We start from the raw sequence: 16,587 nt of genomic DNA on the forward strand, positions 1-16,587 counted from the left end.
TTTGATAAGTATCCTGTCCCTCTTTTGTCAGTGTTCTACTGGCTGGAATTGGATGCTGCTGAAAGGCAATGAAAAATGTATCCAAGTTAGACTCTCTGGGTCTCACGCTGAGCTGGAAAGACGATTGAAGAATTAGCAGTATAATTATCCTCATCAAGGGAAGAGCCTGCTCTGTATTTATATTCCAAAAAGCAGTCTCACTAAGCAGCCACCAATAATCCTTCTTTTCCCTTGATGTTGTCTTCTTCTGTCTTTAAACTCAACATCTAAAAGGAGAGCTACTTTCATCTTAAGTATCCAGTTTGAGTTTTCCACCTACACATTGGAGTTTATGATTTTGTAATTGTTACCATAATAACTACCTCAATTCTCAGGCAAATGGGATGGAGTGTCCTTGAAGCACTTATGAAGTCTTGCATTACTCTCTAGAGTGTAGTAAGGACAAAGGCTTCAGTTCATGACTCTGAACGAAATGGGGAATGTCAGTATTATAATAAGCAAGTTCCATCTCATTTTGTTTGACCTTTTGTTTGAATACTCCCTCTGAGTGTGTGTTTTACAGCAAAATCAATATCTGCATCATGGTGCTCTTTGTTCCTCATGCAGAACAACGGCCACTGGCTACAAGATGTGCTTAGCATATTATGATCTAAACTTCACTCATCTTGTACATCTGCAGCAAACAATAGTTATAGAATTAAATGGTAATTTAAGCTAATTAAAACTAGGAAGTAAATCAATAAAGCTCCCAAATGTACCATAACTGCTTGATGTTCATATATTATATTAAGAAGACCTTAGCTAACTGTGCTCTGAGGGACATCTTGTGAATAAGGTACACACTTTACATTGTTGTTAGTATGTTTACATCTAGAATAGGGCTGCTCGATTATGGCAAAAATCATAATCTCGATTATTTGGGTCAATAATTGATATTACGATTATTAAAACATGAATTTATTGGAGAAAAAATGTTTGAACAGTATGATTTTAACAGTTGATTACCCTGAACTTTAAGTATAACTCAACTGGAAAAACCAAAAAAAAAAAAAAAATTTTTTTTTTTTTAAAATCGTTATATTTCGATTACGTTATTTTCGTAATCGTTGCAAGCCATAATCGTAATTGCGATTAAAATACGATTAATTGAGCAGCCCTAATCTAGAACCAAAGAAAGGTTATCTGCTATTTTCAGTTCTGAGTTGTTGCAATCATTCTGTTTAAAAACAACATGAAATCACTTTTTGAAAGTGTACAGTCGTGCTATTTCAAGTAGTGTCTTATTATACCGTAAATACTTAAGGCTTCTCCGATCTGTTACATCCCTTGTAGACGTTGACAAGTCAAGCGTCATTGATTTGCGCTGAATATTCCCTCAGTTTATTTTTGATTTAGAATGCACTTCCTGAACCTACTCAAACATGGCAGTGCTGCTTTCCAGCTCTTTTTGCTGACTGACCCAAAGCAGCGCTACAATTGCAGTTCAAAAGTGAGAACATCTCAGACAGCATTGGCCTCCTCTCATCCCAAGCCTTAACATGCTGCTCTTCTGAGACTCCCCCCCCCCCCCCCACACCCTTCAGCCCTCACATACTGTACACAGAACGGTTTTGAAGCTGCATATAAGACTGCAGTTTCAACATGCACACTCAGCTTCTCCAGATCATGACTGGCCGGTAAGAAAACATGCATATGTACTTAATAAACTTGTGACATAGCAGATTATTAGAAACCATTTCTGTCCCCTTTTTGTGGAATGTGTCTTCCGTGGATTTTTTCTCTTCCTGGCACTCTATCCTATGGATCCCATATGCTTTGCATCAAATTGCCTAATCCATATAAACCCCCACATGCATCCGGCTAAATTCCTCCTAGATTAACATGTTTTCAGTTACAAGCCTTTCTGTCTTTACGGTATGTTTTCTTTGTCTCATAAAGGTTTTAACATACCCCTCCCTCAGAAGTACATTAATAGCTTATGTCTCTCATGCTCATATATCACTTTTAAGCAGCCCATGCACATTCATTCCTTTTTTATGCTGCCTTGAACATCATTAACATGAATTTTGCAGAACCAACTCTATGTAGCCTCGCATGCATTTGTGTTGTGAGGTCATTTCTCCAGTTTTAAACATGCATGAGCATTAAAAGATCTGTAGTGCTTCTGAATGAGCCAGTCACAGGCAATAGGGTGAGTTGAAACCTGTTGTAGGCGGATAGAGTGCCACGATAAAGTAGGCTATATGAGCTGAGACACGGAAAGAACATTAGTAAGATCCATATTAATAAACTAAACTCTAGGGCTTTGAGTAGTTTTGGACAGTTAATCGTATTTTAATCGCGATTACGAGTATGGCTTGCAACGATTACGAAAACAACGTAATCGAAATAATACGATTATTATTTTATTATTACTTTTTTTTTTTTTTTTTAATACTTTTTGGGGTTTTCAGTTGAATTATACTTAAAATTCAGGGTAATGTTAAAAACATACTGTTCAAAAAAAAATTCTCCAATAAATGGATGTTTTCAAAAGTCAATGAATAATCGCATTTAATAATCGCAATTACAATTATTGACCCAAATAATCGGGATTATGATTTTTGCCATAATCGAGCAGCCCTACTCTCTGGGGAAAGAAACAGAAAATCAAAAGGATGAAGATAAGTATGGTAATTAGTCTACCTTCATGCCGATCTAGATCCCTCCGCTTCGCGTCGGGCTCCTGATCAGCCTGTCGGTGTTCTTTTCCCCATAATGACCACGTCGCTGCACATTATCCCGCTTATTACATGGCCACATTCTCAACAAAGTAATATTATGACTCCCACTATTAATTGAAAGGATTTTATGGATTTAGAAAATGATTTTATTGATTTAAAAAATAGTTGTATTGATTTAAATTGACATGCATCCGCGAAGAAAAATAGTCCGTTGTTGCTGTTTGAACTAACGTAGTCGGCAGGAACTGCTTCGATAGCGTTTCTAGGAGCTTTTTGATTACAGATTTGAAAACATCGCTGCTTGCTTTAAAAGTAGCACAATTCATTATGTCAAACCTTGGAAAGTATATAGATATCCCTGCCCTAATGCCAAAGTAACTGCACACTGAATATGTGTCACCGTCTGATGTCTATGTCTGGACCGCTGCGTAAAAGGAGGGTTTTTGCCCGTTATTTCTCCGCTGTTTTCTTGTCGCTCTTGTCTTGTCAGTTAGAAAAGCAAACTGCATATGCAGTTTGCTTTTCGCCCAAACTGTATACAGTTAAATCGAATGGACTTCTTTCTGCAGATGTGAGCGTCCTTAACAACGGTCAATAAGTGCTTGACAGCGGTCTGTCTGTTCGGTATTAACAACGTGTCACGTGTTCTGAATTGACCAATCAGAATCGAGTATTCAACAAAGCCATGTAATAATAAGCTATGAAGTATGCTTATCATTGTGTTTTGTAATTTTCCCCTTTTTTCAAAACAAAGTCTGAATCGTTCTGTATTTTTAGGGTATTTTTCTTTCCAGTTTTATTAAATAACTGCAAAGTAGGTAGACTAACATTAAGGAGGAACGAGTTGTGCAGTCACTTTAGGTTTAAGCATTTTTCTTTTTCTTTTATTACTCTCGAATGTTGGCCTGCAGAAGCGCACTGAGGGAAAAATAAGTTACTGCTCTTCAACTTCTTCCTCCAGTGTTTTAAATCAAGAGATAGGTCAGTTATCTCAGATGAAGTCCTCTCAAGTGCAGCCAAGAAAAATGCTTTGATTTCACTCCTCTCACAAATGGGCAGGGAGTTCATGGATCTACCAACGCTGCTGTGGACAAAGCCTGAAAATATCCTTTTATTTCCAAAGTGGTGCAGAGTAGACTTAATACCAGCCAGATGGACAAAGAAACTGAACAAATATAAACAGATATGTTTTATAAGTTTAGGAAAACAATAAATAACAGTTTTCCTTCTTTATCATGTATCGCATTGGACACATATAGTGCTATAAGTTGCATTATAAAACGGACAAGTCAAATCATGCAATCTGATTGGTTCTTAGCCGTGATATACTGAGCGTATACCACGGGTAGAATTGTAAGTTACTTTTCACAACAAGTCAGTATCCCTCCGCGTCTGAGAAAAACAGTATACCGTATACCGTATACCGTTGGGCTGAAAAGCAAACTGCCTGCAGTGACACGTTGTTAATACCGAACAGACAGACCGCTGTCAAGCACTTATTGATCGTTGTTAAGGACGCTCACATCTGCACAAACAAGTCCGTTCGATTTAACTGTATACAGTTTGGCTGAAAAGCAAACTGCATGCAGTTTGCTTTTCTAACTGACAAGACAAGAGCGACAAGAAAACAGCGAAGAAGTAACTGGCAGAAATCCTCCTTTTACGCAGCGGTCCACACATAGGCATCAAACGGTGACACATATTGAGTTGCCAGTTACTTTGGCATTAGGTCAGGGATATCTAGATACTTTCCAAGGTTTGACATAATGAATTGTGCTACTTTTAAAGCAAGCAGCGATGTTTTCAAATCTGTAATTAAAAAGCTCCTCAAAAACGCTATCGAAGCAGTTCCTGCCGTTGCTACGTTAGTTCAAACGGTAACAAAGGACTATTTGTCTTAGCGGATGCATGTCAATTTAAATCAATACATACAACTATTTTTTAAATCAATAAAATCATTTTCTAAATCCACAAAAGCATTTCAATTAATATTGGGAGTCATAACGTTACTTTGTTGAGAATGTGGCCATGTAATAAGCGGGATAATGTGCAGCGATTTGGTCATTATGGGGAAAAGAACACCTTCATGCCGATCTAGATCCCTCCGCTTCGCGTTGGGCTCCTGATCAGCCTGTCGGTGTTCTTTTCCCCATAATGACCGCGCCGCAGCACATTATCCCTTACTTAAATGTCAACTAGTATAGATTTTGCATGGTACAAATTACATAAAAAGAGGGAGAAAGGACGAACCAGACTTATCAAAATGCAAACTCTACAGGCAGAATGGTCCAGATCTTGGCTGAGCGCTCCGCAGGAGGTCAGAGGAGCCAGCTACAGTGGATTGAATTATGGGATGAAAGGTGCAGCTGGCGTGTTGGCGGGATTTACGGCGAGCAACACATAGGATAGGAAAAAGTTTCTGAAACAAAATGAAAGTAGAGGTAAACATTGAACCTGGCGAATCGATGGATGAGATAACATGGGAGGGCCATTATGATGACAGACTGCAGGCTGGAGAGCAGATGTACCCATGCATCACTGTTGGTCGTCAGTAAACGATCAAAAAAATCAAAGAATTCCGATTTTTCTGGGGGGGGGGGAAGGCTGCAGTGTACTACAACACCATTGCTGGCAAACAGATCTGCTATGGCAATGACACCAGGTCAAGAGACAGCATTGCGTCTCAGAAGAGGAACAGAGTAGGAATCCAGGAGTCTGGTCTTAATAATTCTTCTTCTGTCTAAAAGAAGTGAATTTAATTGGAAAAGTTGTTCTTATTTGCAGGTTTCAGTCATATAGGGTCGTTTTCTACATCATCAAACAAATCTAATCATCGACTCCAATATCAAACTTTAAATCAAAATAACTGTGTAGCTGAAGTCATTTATCACCCCCGCAGGTCCGTCTGCAGGTTAGATGGTAGCTGCCGGAGGCCTCGCTAGAGTCGTATACTTATCAAGGTCATATAGAGGTCTGAAAAGTATTGCACAGTGGTCATAATAACGCTTCTTAGATCCTTAAGCTTTGACCAGAAGTACTTTTCCCCCACTTCAAATATTTCTCAGGAGAATTTAGCTTTTATAAAACTTTCCAACCTTTTATTTTTCTTTCCCCTTTCTAGAATCCATACTTCTTCTTCTGCATGGTAAAATAAGTGAAATAATAGACAGCATTAACAACCCAGCATTAGAGAAGTGCAAACACCACATTTCGTACACATGGTAGATTGAATGCTCCATTAAATGCCGTAGACGTCAGTCACAATGAATCTGATGAGCAGCTAGTCAGGGAGTGCCTCTACTTTCATCTTGCATAAAGCACACAGGCCTCAACGTGGAAGACGGACTAGCTGTGCTTATTGGGGAAGACAAGTCGGGTTCACTTTAATTTTCGCATGCCTTTGTCAAGACGCTAGGGTACGTTCAAAAGGGAATTCTGTTTCTTTTTTCTTTCTTTATCCTCCGAAATATAGAGAATAATTTATTGGGAGTATTCAGGAAATCTGTTTGTCAACAGAAGACTGAAAAGATGTATTCATAACAGAGATTGATGGCAGTACCGTGTAATGAAGAAATGTCAGTTCTGCTGTATTCTAAATGTCCTGTAACAAAAAGCCCCTACCTGTCACACCTATCATTATCATATTGATAGAATAGCATTCAGAAAGCTGTGAATAGGCCTTGATATCCAAGAAAATCCAGCACTGTATTTGATCAAAATGTGAGTGAAAAAACAATATTGTTTTTAATGGAGCATTTCTACAATTGGTTCCCAAACAAACAACAGCTAGGCCTACTAATTGAAAACATTGGTGTTCATGAAATGCAAATCAAACTGGCCAGCCACCATAAATGTTAATACAAATATGTTCTAATAATGGACTGAAAATCACAGACTGAATCCTTTTCAGAATATTTAAATCATTTCCATACAAGCAAACCGCTTGGCTTGATGTAAATGCAACACGTGCAGTACAGTATGTGTTGTAAAAATGATTAGGATTCCTAAGGCAGATTTGTACTGGGCTTCAGGAAGATTGGATCATACTGAGACATAATCTCATCTGTATCTGTGCTTGACAGTCCGTCATTTCAGTTCTGTCTCAATACACAAACCGCTTTGTGGGATATTCATGCTCTAAACCAGTGGTTCTCGAATGGGGGTACGCAGACCCCTAGGGGTACGTTGGAGTACTGCAGGGGGTACGTGAGATTTATTTATGTTAATAAAAAATAAAAAATAGATAAATATACACATTTTAGGAAAAGTAACGAAGTTTGAGCTGTGTGGGTTTTATATTAAGAGAGTTACACATATTTCAAAACGCGAAGTGTAATAACTGCAGTTGCCTCATGTCAGAATGACAAAGCTCCTCAGTGAAGCACAAGCCCATATTTCTCACTAAATTGTAAGTATACAACTCCCTCCTGGCTGGTCTACCTGCATGTGCCATCCGACCTCTGCAGCTCATCCAGAATGCAGCGGCTCGTCTGGTCTTCAACCTTCCTAAATTCTCCCACACCACGCCGCTCCTCCGCTCCCTTCACTGGCTTCCGGTAACTGCTAGAATTCACTTCAAGACACTGGTACTTGCGCACCATGCTGCGAATGGATCTGGCAAGTACCATTGTCTTGAAGTGGATTCTAGCAGTTACCGGAAGCCAGTGAAGGGAGCGGAGGAGCGGCGTGGTGTGGGAGAATTTTGGAAGGTTGAAGACCAGACAAGCCGCTGCATTCTGGATGAGCTGCAGAGGTCGGATGGCACATGCAGGTAGACCAGCCAGGAGGGAGTTGCAGTAGTCTACGCGTGAGATGACGAGAGCCTGGACCAGAACCTGTGCTGTTTTCTGGGTCAGCTGGGGATGTATCCTCCTGATGTTGTAAAGCGTGTATCTGCAGCAGCGGGTTGTAGCAGCAATGTAATGTAATATAGGCTTTTTTCCCCTAACAAATAGTTTTTGCGCTGATCAGGGAGTAATTGTGAAGTCCACTGAGACAAATGTAACATTTGTGATATTGGGCTATATAAATAAACATTGATTGATTGATTGAATTGGCTGACTCTTTTTTTCAAAGGGGGTACATTATTGAAAAAAGATTGAGAACCACTGCTCTAAACATTCAGTTTCACCTCATGCCAACGGTGGTGTATTGGTTGAGATTTGGAGAGCAAGCTGGCAACACGGATGTTTCTGGAACTGTCTTAATATGATATGACACATTGTACAGATAGAATAATTCATCTAAAAGAAGGGTAGGCTTAGGACATGAAACGATATATTTTGTCAGAAGTGTTTAGGTACGCTGTGTCCTTGAAATGAAACTCAGTTGGCACCAAAAAGACCCATGTGCATCACTAGAGACAGCCTGTACAGCCTCCATATAGGATGGATGGACCCATGCAGTTTATGCTAAACTATCACTCTGCTGTGACCATGTTGCAACACAAACCGTGATCCTTTTAGACTAAGAAGCTTCTTGTCATTCGTTTTGAGCTGAGGGAGAGGAACCTGGCATGGGGTTATGCTTCTGTGGTCCATCCATTTTAGGATTTGATCAGTCGCCTGACTTTAGATGCCCTCCTGCACACCGCTGTGGTACTGAGCTGTTACTTGCATTTTTGTAGACCATCTGTCAGCTTGAACAAATCTTGTCATTCAACTGTGACCTCTCCTGGCAACAAGGCGTTTATGTCCACAAACATGTCACTGTCTGAGAGCTTTCTTATTTGTTTGTTCATATGTTTGGCTTCTGGCAGCAGTCTGATTACACTAGAGTCACTGTAGTGAGCGAACTGCCCAGAATAGTGAATGTGTTTATATTGGAATTAGCACATCTCGGATCAAACATCACACCACATGTATTTAAAGTTGCTTGGATCACATCCTTTCCATTCTTCCATTTAGTTGGTAGCCAAGAGTTTCGGCACCTCTCAACCCTGTTTGCATGATTTACACTCATGCATTATTTATATACACTATGACTTGCTGTCTGGAGGAGCAAGCTGTTTGTGTAAATGAGTGTATACTTGATAAAGTGGGTAGCTAGTGTAATGTGGATCCTTTTTTAGAAAATGACTGTTTTAAAAGATCAAGTCGCTTACTGTTTTACATTTTACCTTTGGGCTTCACCTTTTTAAAGGATTAAAGTATTTGGCTTTACTGTTAATCCTTAATGCTCAAAATGAATTACAAATTAAAAAGCTGAAAATAAAATAAGAAAAGTACCGGAAGAACAATGCTTACAGTCCAAAAGAAGCACGGTAAGCAACTTTCATTGCAAAAAGGGATACATATACTTTGAAAATCAAAACAATCAGCATGAAGGAACCTTCTTTAAGCCACCACTTTGGTCCAGACTTCAATGTTTTAACAACTGTTGGATGGATTGCCATGACATTTTGGACAGACATCAGTGGTCTGGAGAAGATGAATCTGAATAACAGTCTGACTCTGCAGCTAGCACCACCAGCAGCTCAAAGTTAGCGAGTGGAATCTCTTAACATTTCCATCACGGATTGGCACAAAATACAGATAGTCATTTTTACCCGGCTCCGAATCCTATTGACATTAATGATCCCATGACCTTTCCTCTAAAGCCACCAGCAGGTTGACATTTTTGGATGTGAGAGAAATGTCTCGACAACTATTGGAGGGATTGCTATGAAAATTGTGATGGACATTGATGTGTCCCTCAGGATGAATTTTAAAAACGTTAGTATACTGTACCTCTATCTTCTAGAACCATATAGCTCAACATGTAATTAGAAAAACTAACGGCATTCCCATTAGTCTCAGTTGTATTTTGCCAACAATCAGTGTTTAATTCTAATTAGGTCAGGTTGTTATGATTACTCAAACAGAGAATTTTCTTTTCCAAGTAAGTAGCCAGCTACACTAGATCCTCAAGATGCCAAATCTAGCTAAAAGTTGCCAAGATGGCAACACTATCAGCCCGTTTATTCAAGCTTCCCTCCAAGAAAGATTTTTATATACGTACAGTAAACATATCACAATGCATGGCCATTAAAGACTACGATGATAAGTTGGTAGTGCTTGTTACTGTCCTGTGTAAGCCACAGATACTAGATTTGTATCTTTCTTTTTGTTTTAAGCATTTAATTTATTGTTTGGGATATACATGTATTTCAACAAATATAATCAAAAAGGTTCCTTAAATAAATTAGCCACTTTATTTTTTTACATCCAATGACAAGGCAATGACATTCAGGCAACTCAAATTGGTGGGACATGCCGGGAAAAGACCAACTACTTCATGGTGTCAGTGTCCGGATGTCAGCAGTGGGCCTTGAAACAGAGGCGCTGACTCACCCAATGATCCCGCTGAACGTGACATCCAAACAAACAGACAGAGGAAATAAGCCGTGGCATTGAATCAACAAACAGCTGTCAACCATCCCTGCGTTACATGACGGGCTCGACCGCGGTGAGAACAACGGAGCGTAAATAGGAAGGGACACATGGACACGCTCGGTTTGGGTGACAGACTGCAGAGCCCGGGGAAAGGTGTGGGACGGACAGCTTCTTAGAAAGAAATATGTGACACTGTAGTCGCTTGCTGCAAAACCACTGCAGTGTGCCTGAAGAGGGTTTGTCACTCTGGTGTTGGTGATAAAACATTGTCCAACACATTTCCAAACAGGACGTTTTTTTCCAACGTGTGAATTTGTTGATCTAATCAGGCTTAATAATCAAAGCTGCAAATAACCGTTCTTCATGGTTTAAACTTTTTATCATCTTCAATTTGTCTCTTCAATTGTATCGTAATAGATGCATTGTAATAAGGGTTTTGAATGGGCTCAATTATAATGTGAATACAAAGTAATCAAACTGAATTGCACTGGTGAGGTTGTTGCAAAAACATGAATTCTACCAGTCCCTCGACAATATAGAGGCGATGATTGCAAGTTTTTTCTGTAATGACAGCGGTACCAATGCAGTCTCCAGGCAGACTCGACATCACTTTAATTCAGATATTGCCACAAAGCAACAGTCATCCTTGTGTTTTTATCCAAAGTTTCACACAAAACTCTGATTACAGAAAAAGATATTGAAAATCAATTCATATTAAGAGTGCTTTCCCATTATCTCCAAGAATGTTAAAATGCGGATTTGAACATCGTTTACGTCTTTGGGGAATAGCATTGTGTATTCTCCGTCTCCCTCAACACTATACATCTTAAATTCTGTGGCTTGTATTCTTATTTTGAAATGCACAACAATATGTAAACGCTTCTGGGAAAACAGATGCAGACTGTCTAGTCTGGGAAATCAATTTGAGTGAAATTATATATTTTCTTAATAGCAATGCCACTCGCACATCTCTGAAATGAGGGATCTGGGATGAACTTTGATTCTGGAGCTGTCAGGAGCCTCCAGAGACGTTCGTGTTGCTGGTTTTCCCCTCAGTTGTGTAAACAAATGTGGGCCACAGATTTTAAAAGAAATATTTGATGTTTTGTGTAATGTTGGAGGAGCAAATACACACAACTGAACAGGCAACAATATGAAAAACGACAAAGACACTCCATTCTACAATATACAGTACATTTTATGTTGCTTTGTTGTTGCTGTGTGTGAGATTAAAGGAAGGGTTATGGCGGCGAATGTTTAAATTCCATGTTGGAAAGTACAAAGGAAGAACCTGCAAAGATTACACAGCTGTTCAAGCAAGACTAAAACATTTATAGTGTATACAAATGGATAGGTCCAACAAACATGAAAACATTGTTGCATCGTATCATAATGTGTCCCTGGTGAGCAGAAATTTTGCTTTTAGATGTGATACCACTGGATAATGGATCTGACATAGTTGTTGTTATGAAAACACAAAATATCCTGGTTATGTATTGTTAACATATCCTTAATTTTTGCTGTAAATAACCCAGCACACCTTGTATTCTGGAGATTGGAATTCAATCAGGAGAGACGTGATGTATGGAATACATGTTTATTATCGGGTCACGTTATATAAATGAAACATAATGATGACATTTATAACAAGTGAATGAAATGGTGTTTGGCAGTTAGGCCCAGGTTTTGTAGGATGTCATTCGGGAAGGGAAGAACTGTTTCCGATGAACCCCCCCGGGTCTAGACACTGGTGGTGGTGATGAGTGGTTAGGTCCGGTTGGAAGGGAGAAGGTTAAGCTTGGCCCTGAGTTGGAAGTAGGAGGCGAAGGGGTGGAGGAGGGTTGCGCGTTGACACCTGGAAGACAGCTGATGGAAAAGGGGAGAGCATATATAGAGGGATTCAGTGTTTCCCCCAAGGATGGAGTCATAGCAGCGGTGCTAAGGCACGTGGTCCCAGCATAATGTGAGCGCGGAGCGCGTGGAATTTTTTAGTGTGTGCGCGTGCAAAGTGCGCTCGGCCAATTAGTTTCTATGTGTCAGCACAAGAAAGGCTCTTGAGGCCTAGTACCAGGGCCGGATCTAGACAATTTGCTGCCCTAGGTGAGATTTTAGGCGACATTTTATATAAAGAATAAATGAAAAATCTCTACAAAAGACAAATACACTGCAAAAACAGAAACTTATTGACATAGGTAATATAAGTCAAAATGGCTTCAAATGTATTCAGTATTGTATGAAGATGTTTGAATTGGGGGTTGGACGTCACATCCTCTAGGGCAGTGTTTCTCAAACTTTTTCATACCAAGGACCACTTGACCAATAAAAAAAAATCGCGGACCACCTAACTCCACAAATATCCAAAAACACATCGTTTTTCTAGAATAGATTACAAATCGCCTGAAAATGGTACAAACAATTGGCAACATGTGTGATGAAGGTGTTGCGCTGAAACTTAAGCTCGCTCCATTGCAGAGATATTCCTGCGAGAGTGCGGAAAACTTAAATTTATTTATTTATTTCAAATGTGAAATGTTACCAATATACTCACGGACCACTAGGGGGCGCTCACTGACCACCAGTGGTCCGCGGACCACACTTTGAGAAGCACTGCTCTAGGGGGTCCGGTGGTATGCCCCCCAGGAAGATTTTTTTTTGAACATTTTACAGTAAAATGCTTCAATCTGGTGCAGTTTGAGCACACAATTACTAGAGACTGATCTAGGGGGCACAACTCTAAAACACCCATATGAAAAAGATCGGTTTACATTTTAATAATCAAATAAGTATGTGAACATAACCAATAACCTACCATAGCCAATAACAAATAAATGTAGCTTATTTTATTTTTGTTGTTCATTTATATCTTATTTGACCTAGTTAACATTTATTTATTGAAGCATATTTTTGTATCTCTCCAACTTTAAACGATATTTTTGGTTTACTATCCTATAGTTTACATTGGAATGATTTCAAACCTGTTTTTATTTATCCTAATAATTATAAAGGAGGGCCTTGGAAATGTGTGTTTACATAATTTGTGGTCAAAACGTTTGAGACCCACTGAGATAACTTAGACTAAAATTAACAATCTAAACACTCAGTCCTTTACCTCACTGTGCCTCTCAGTCTGACTGGAGAGTTCTCCTCCACCCTGGTTGTAGAAACATCTACTTCTTATATCCGTTAGCGCAGCTAGCACCAGATGCTAATAACAACAGCGCCGGTACCGGTGCGCCCTCTCCCTTGCTCGCTCTCTTGCTACCACGCTCGCACTTTGGCTGTGAGCTGCGGGCGCCTGATAAGCCAACATCCCCCACTTTCATCACTTACAGCGCCCACCGTACAGGGCAAATGAAACGTGTAACCGGGGTGAAAAGGGTGTTACATTTACTTAATTATGAATGTTGTTACATCAAGGCCGAACATTTGGATGAGCGCCAACGGTCAAAAATGTTTTTTCCCTCCCAGAGCTACCAGCGCAGCGCCCCCCAGATCTGGCGCCCTAGGCGACCGCCTGTGCTAGAAATCGGCCCTGCCTAGTACATAAAGTGGCAATATCTCAAGATTTAGCAAAAATAAACCTTTACTGAACATACAGTAACACAAATACTACAAATCCACATAACAAACAATGAAAAATGAAAAAGGGTCACCACTTATTATTATTTTAAGAAAAAAAAAAAAGTTAGAAGCGGCGCTCATATTTCAGCAGCGGCGCTGCGAAGCCACTATTTGTATATAGTAGGGATGTAACGATACCAAAAACTCACGGTACGATAATATCGCGATAACAAGTCCACGGTACGGTATTTATCGCGATATTGAATAATAAAGGGAAGAAAAAAAAAATCATAAATTTTTTTTTTTCAATAAAACATTTTTTTATTCGGAAAATATTTCTTTATTACATAATAAATCTGATTTTTACAGCCTTTTTGTAGGATAGCAGTATTTTAAAGTGTCAAAAACAAAGTGACAGTAACAGACTGGAACAAGAAAACCAGTGTTTTTGTACCTACTGGTACTACCCAACAAAGTAAGCATTTTCTTTATGCCACTGCATCTCACAAATAAACAAGGACATTTAATAATCAGACCCTGCAATAAAATAAATCAAGTTTCACTTTAGTTTTTCAAGTAACTCAACTCAAACTCACTAGTCACTCACTCAGCATCATCAGACAGGTTTTTAGGAATATGAGAATGTCCACATTTCCAGGTATTTATAAGCTGGGGTGTTTGGGCATTTACAATATCCCCTGCTCTGGAAACAACTCTCTCGCTTGGTACTGATGTTGCTGGGACACCAGTGGTCGCGTTAACCGAATATTTTATTTAACAATGACGGAAAAATCTGAAAGCAGTCTGTCATTTTGACAGATTAGAACAAACTCGGAACAGCGCCAACGTTTCCCCGCAGCGAGGCTCTGGTGTTATGCCGTGTTATGCATGCCCTCCAAAAGGAAATGATATAGTTCCCAAACCGTACTTTGCCGTACAGATCAATACATGTCTGGGAGGTTTTGCTTCACGCTGTGCGCGTCCCGCGAGGTGCATGCACACACGGCATAACACCGCCCCCCCCCACCCCCCGTTGACAGTTCACGAGCATGCTCTATCGTGAACTGTTCAGACCCGACGGGTAATACGGGATTATGACGGATATTTTACGATCCTGTCTGTCAAAATGACGGACAGCGAAAAAGTCTAACGCCAGGCTTATTGACATGGCGAGATATAACTATATGGTTGGTACTTGTCAATGTCTCTAGGTGTGTAAATGTAGCCCTGTAAATACGATGTCCTTTTGTGTTATCTGTTGTTTTATTTTCATGTTGTAACCTACTTGCTGCCATGTTGGACAGGTCTCTCTTGAAAAAGAGATCGATGATCTCAATGGGACCACCTGGTTAAATAAAGGTTTAAAAAAAAAAAAGTGTTTAAAAAAAATATATATTTTTTAAAAATTATTATTTTTTAAAAATCGCGGTAGATTTTGTCAGTCTCACGACGGTATTGGGAAATTTATTTACCGCGATACCGCGATATTCGGTATATCGTTACATCCCTAGTATATAGGGGAAACACTGGGGATTAACAGGTGCGATAATTAGGCTTGTGAATGGAGGGAAGTGATAGGTTAACTGAGAAGTGGCGCTCCCTCTCATTTAGTGAAGGGAGCGAGTATTGCCATGACGTGCAATACGAAGTGATAGGTCTTCCTGCCTGAACTTGCGCTGAGCTTCATTTCAATCAGGAGAGACGTGATGTATGGAATACATGTTTATTATCGGGTCACATTATATAAATGAAACATAATGATGACAGTTATAACAAGTGAATGAAATGGTGTTTGGTAATTAGGCCCAGGTTTTGTAGGATGTCATTCGGGAAGGGAAGAACCGTTTCCGATGAACCCCCAAAAGGAGTGAAAGTATGGAGTACTGAACGTGATGAAATCTTACCTTGTGGGATGCAGTGGAAATCTGTGGATGAAATGAGAGGTTCATACATGTGGGGATTTAGACACACTGATGCCTCCTAGGCATCCTCCCTGGACGTACGGGGCTTCCTGGACGTACGGGGCATCCTGGACGTACGGGGCGTCCCGGACGTACAGGGCATCCTGGACATGCAGGGCATCCTGGACATGCAGGGCATCCCGGACATGCAGGGCTTCCCGGACGTACGGGGCATCCCGGACGTACAGGGCATCCTGGACGTACAGGGCGTCCTGGACATACAGGGCATCCCGGACGAACGGGGCATCCTGGACGTACAGGGCATCCCGGACGTAGGGGGCAACCTGACTTCGCAGGGACACATTTTATACAGACCCGAAGGTTACAGCCTGGACGTACAGGGTTAGACATACAAGGATAAACATGAGCCGCGGGGCGAATATACGTGCTGACATGCTAAGAACGACCACCAGTTATATGCATACGTACCAATTTTAAGGTTGGAGAGACCTTTGGATAGCCAGCACGGCACTGAGGTCCGGACAAATGTAGGATGAGGAAGCGGTTGTTGTAGGGAAGAGGAATGATTACCTTGATTGCGGCAGGTTTGCCGCACCTGTCCTGAACGAGCCCTGAAATGCTCTTAAGACACCACCACCATTTATATGCATGTTTATCATAGGTAAGCTGGAGAGATCTTGGATAGCCGGCACGAGCCGATGCCCGGCGAAGAGGGAGATGTAGACAATGTAATGCAGCTGTTAGCTTGAGTACAATGATGCATGAATATCATACCCTGCTTAACATAAGCCAGTGAGCATGAAACCAAATATATGAGTGCAATATGAGCAGCATGAAATAATGTTTGCTTAGGTAAATGCTGAGACATGACCCATGATAGAGGACTAGCTTAATTAGCAGTTTGATTACGCCACGGTGAGACGTAGATGCTGATGTGCTGGTTGGGTGATTAGACTGTCTTCTATCATCTTACATGAGCTTCTCTTTCTCCCTGAAAGAAACCCCCCA

This window comes from Notothenia rossii, assembly GCF_949606895.1.
Source record: "Notothenia rossii genome assembly, chromosome: 9".
Lineage (NCBI taxonomy): Eukaryota > Metazoa > Chordata > Actinopteri > Perciformes > Nototheniidae > Notothenia > Notothenia rossii.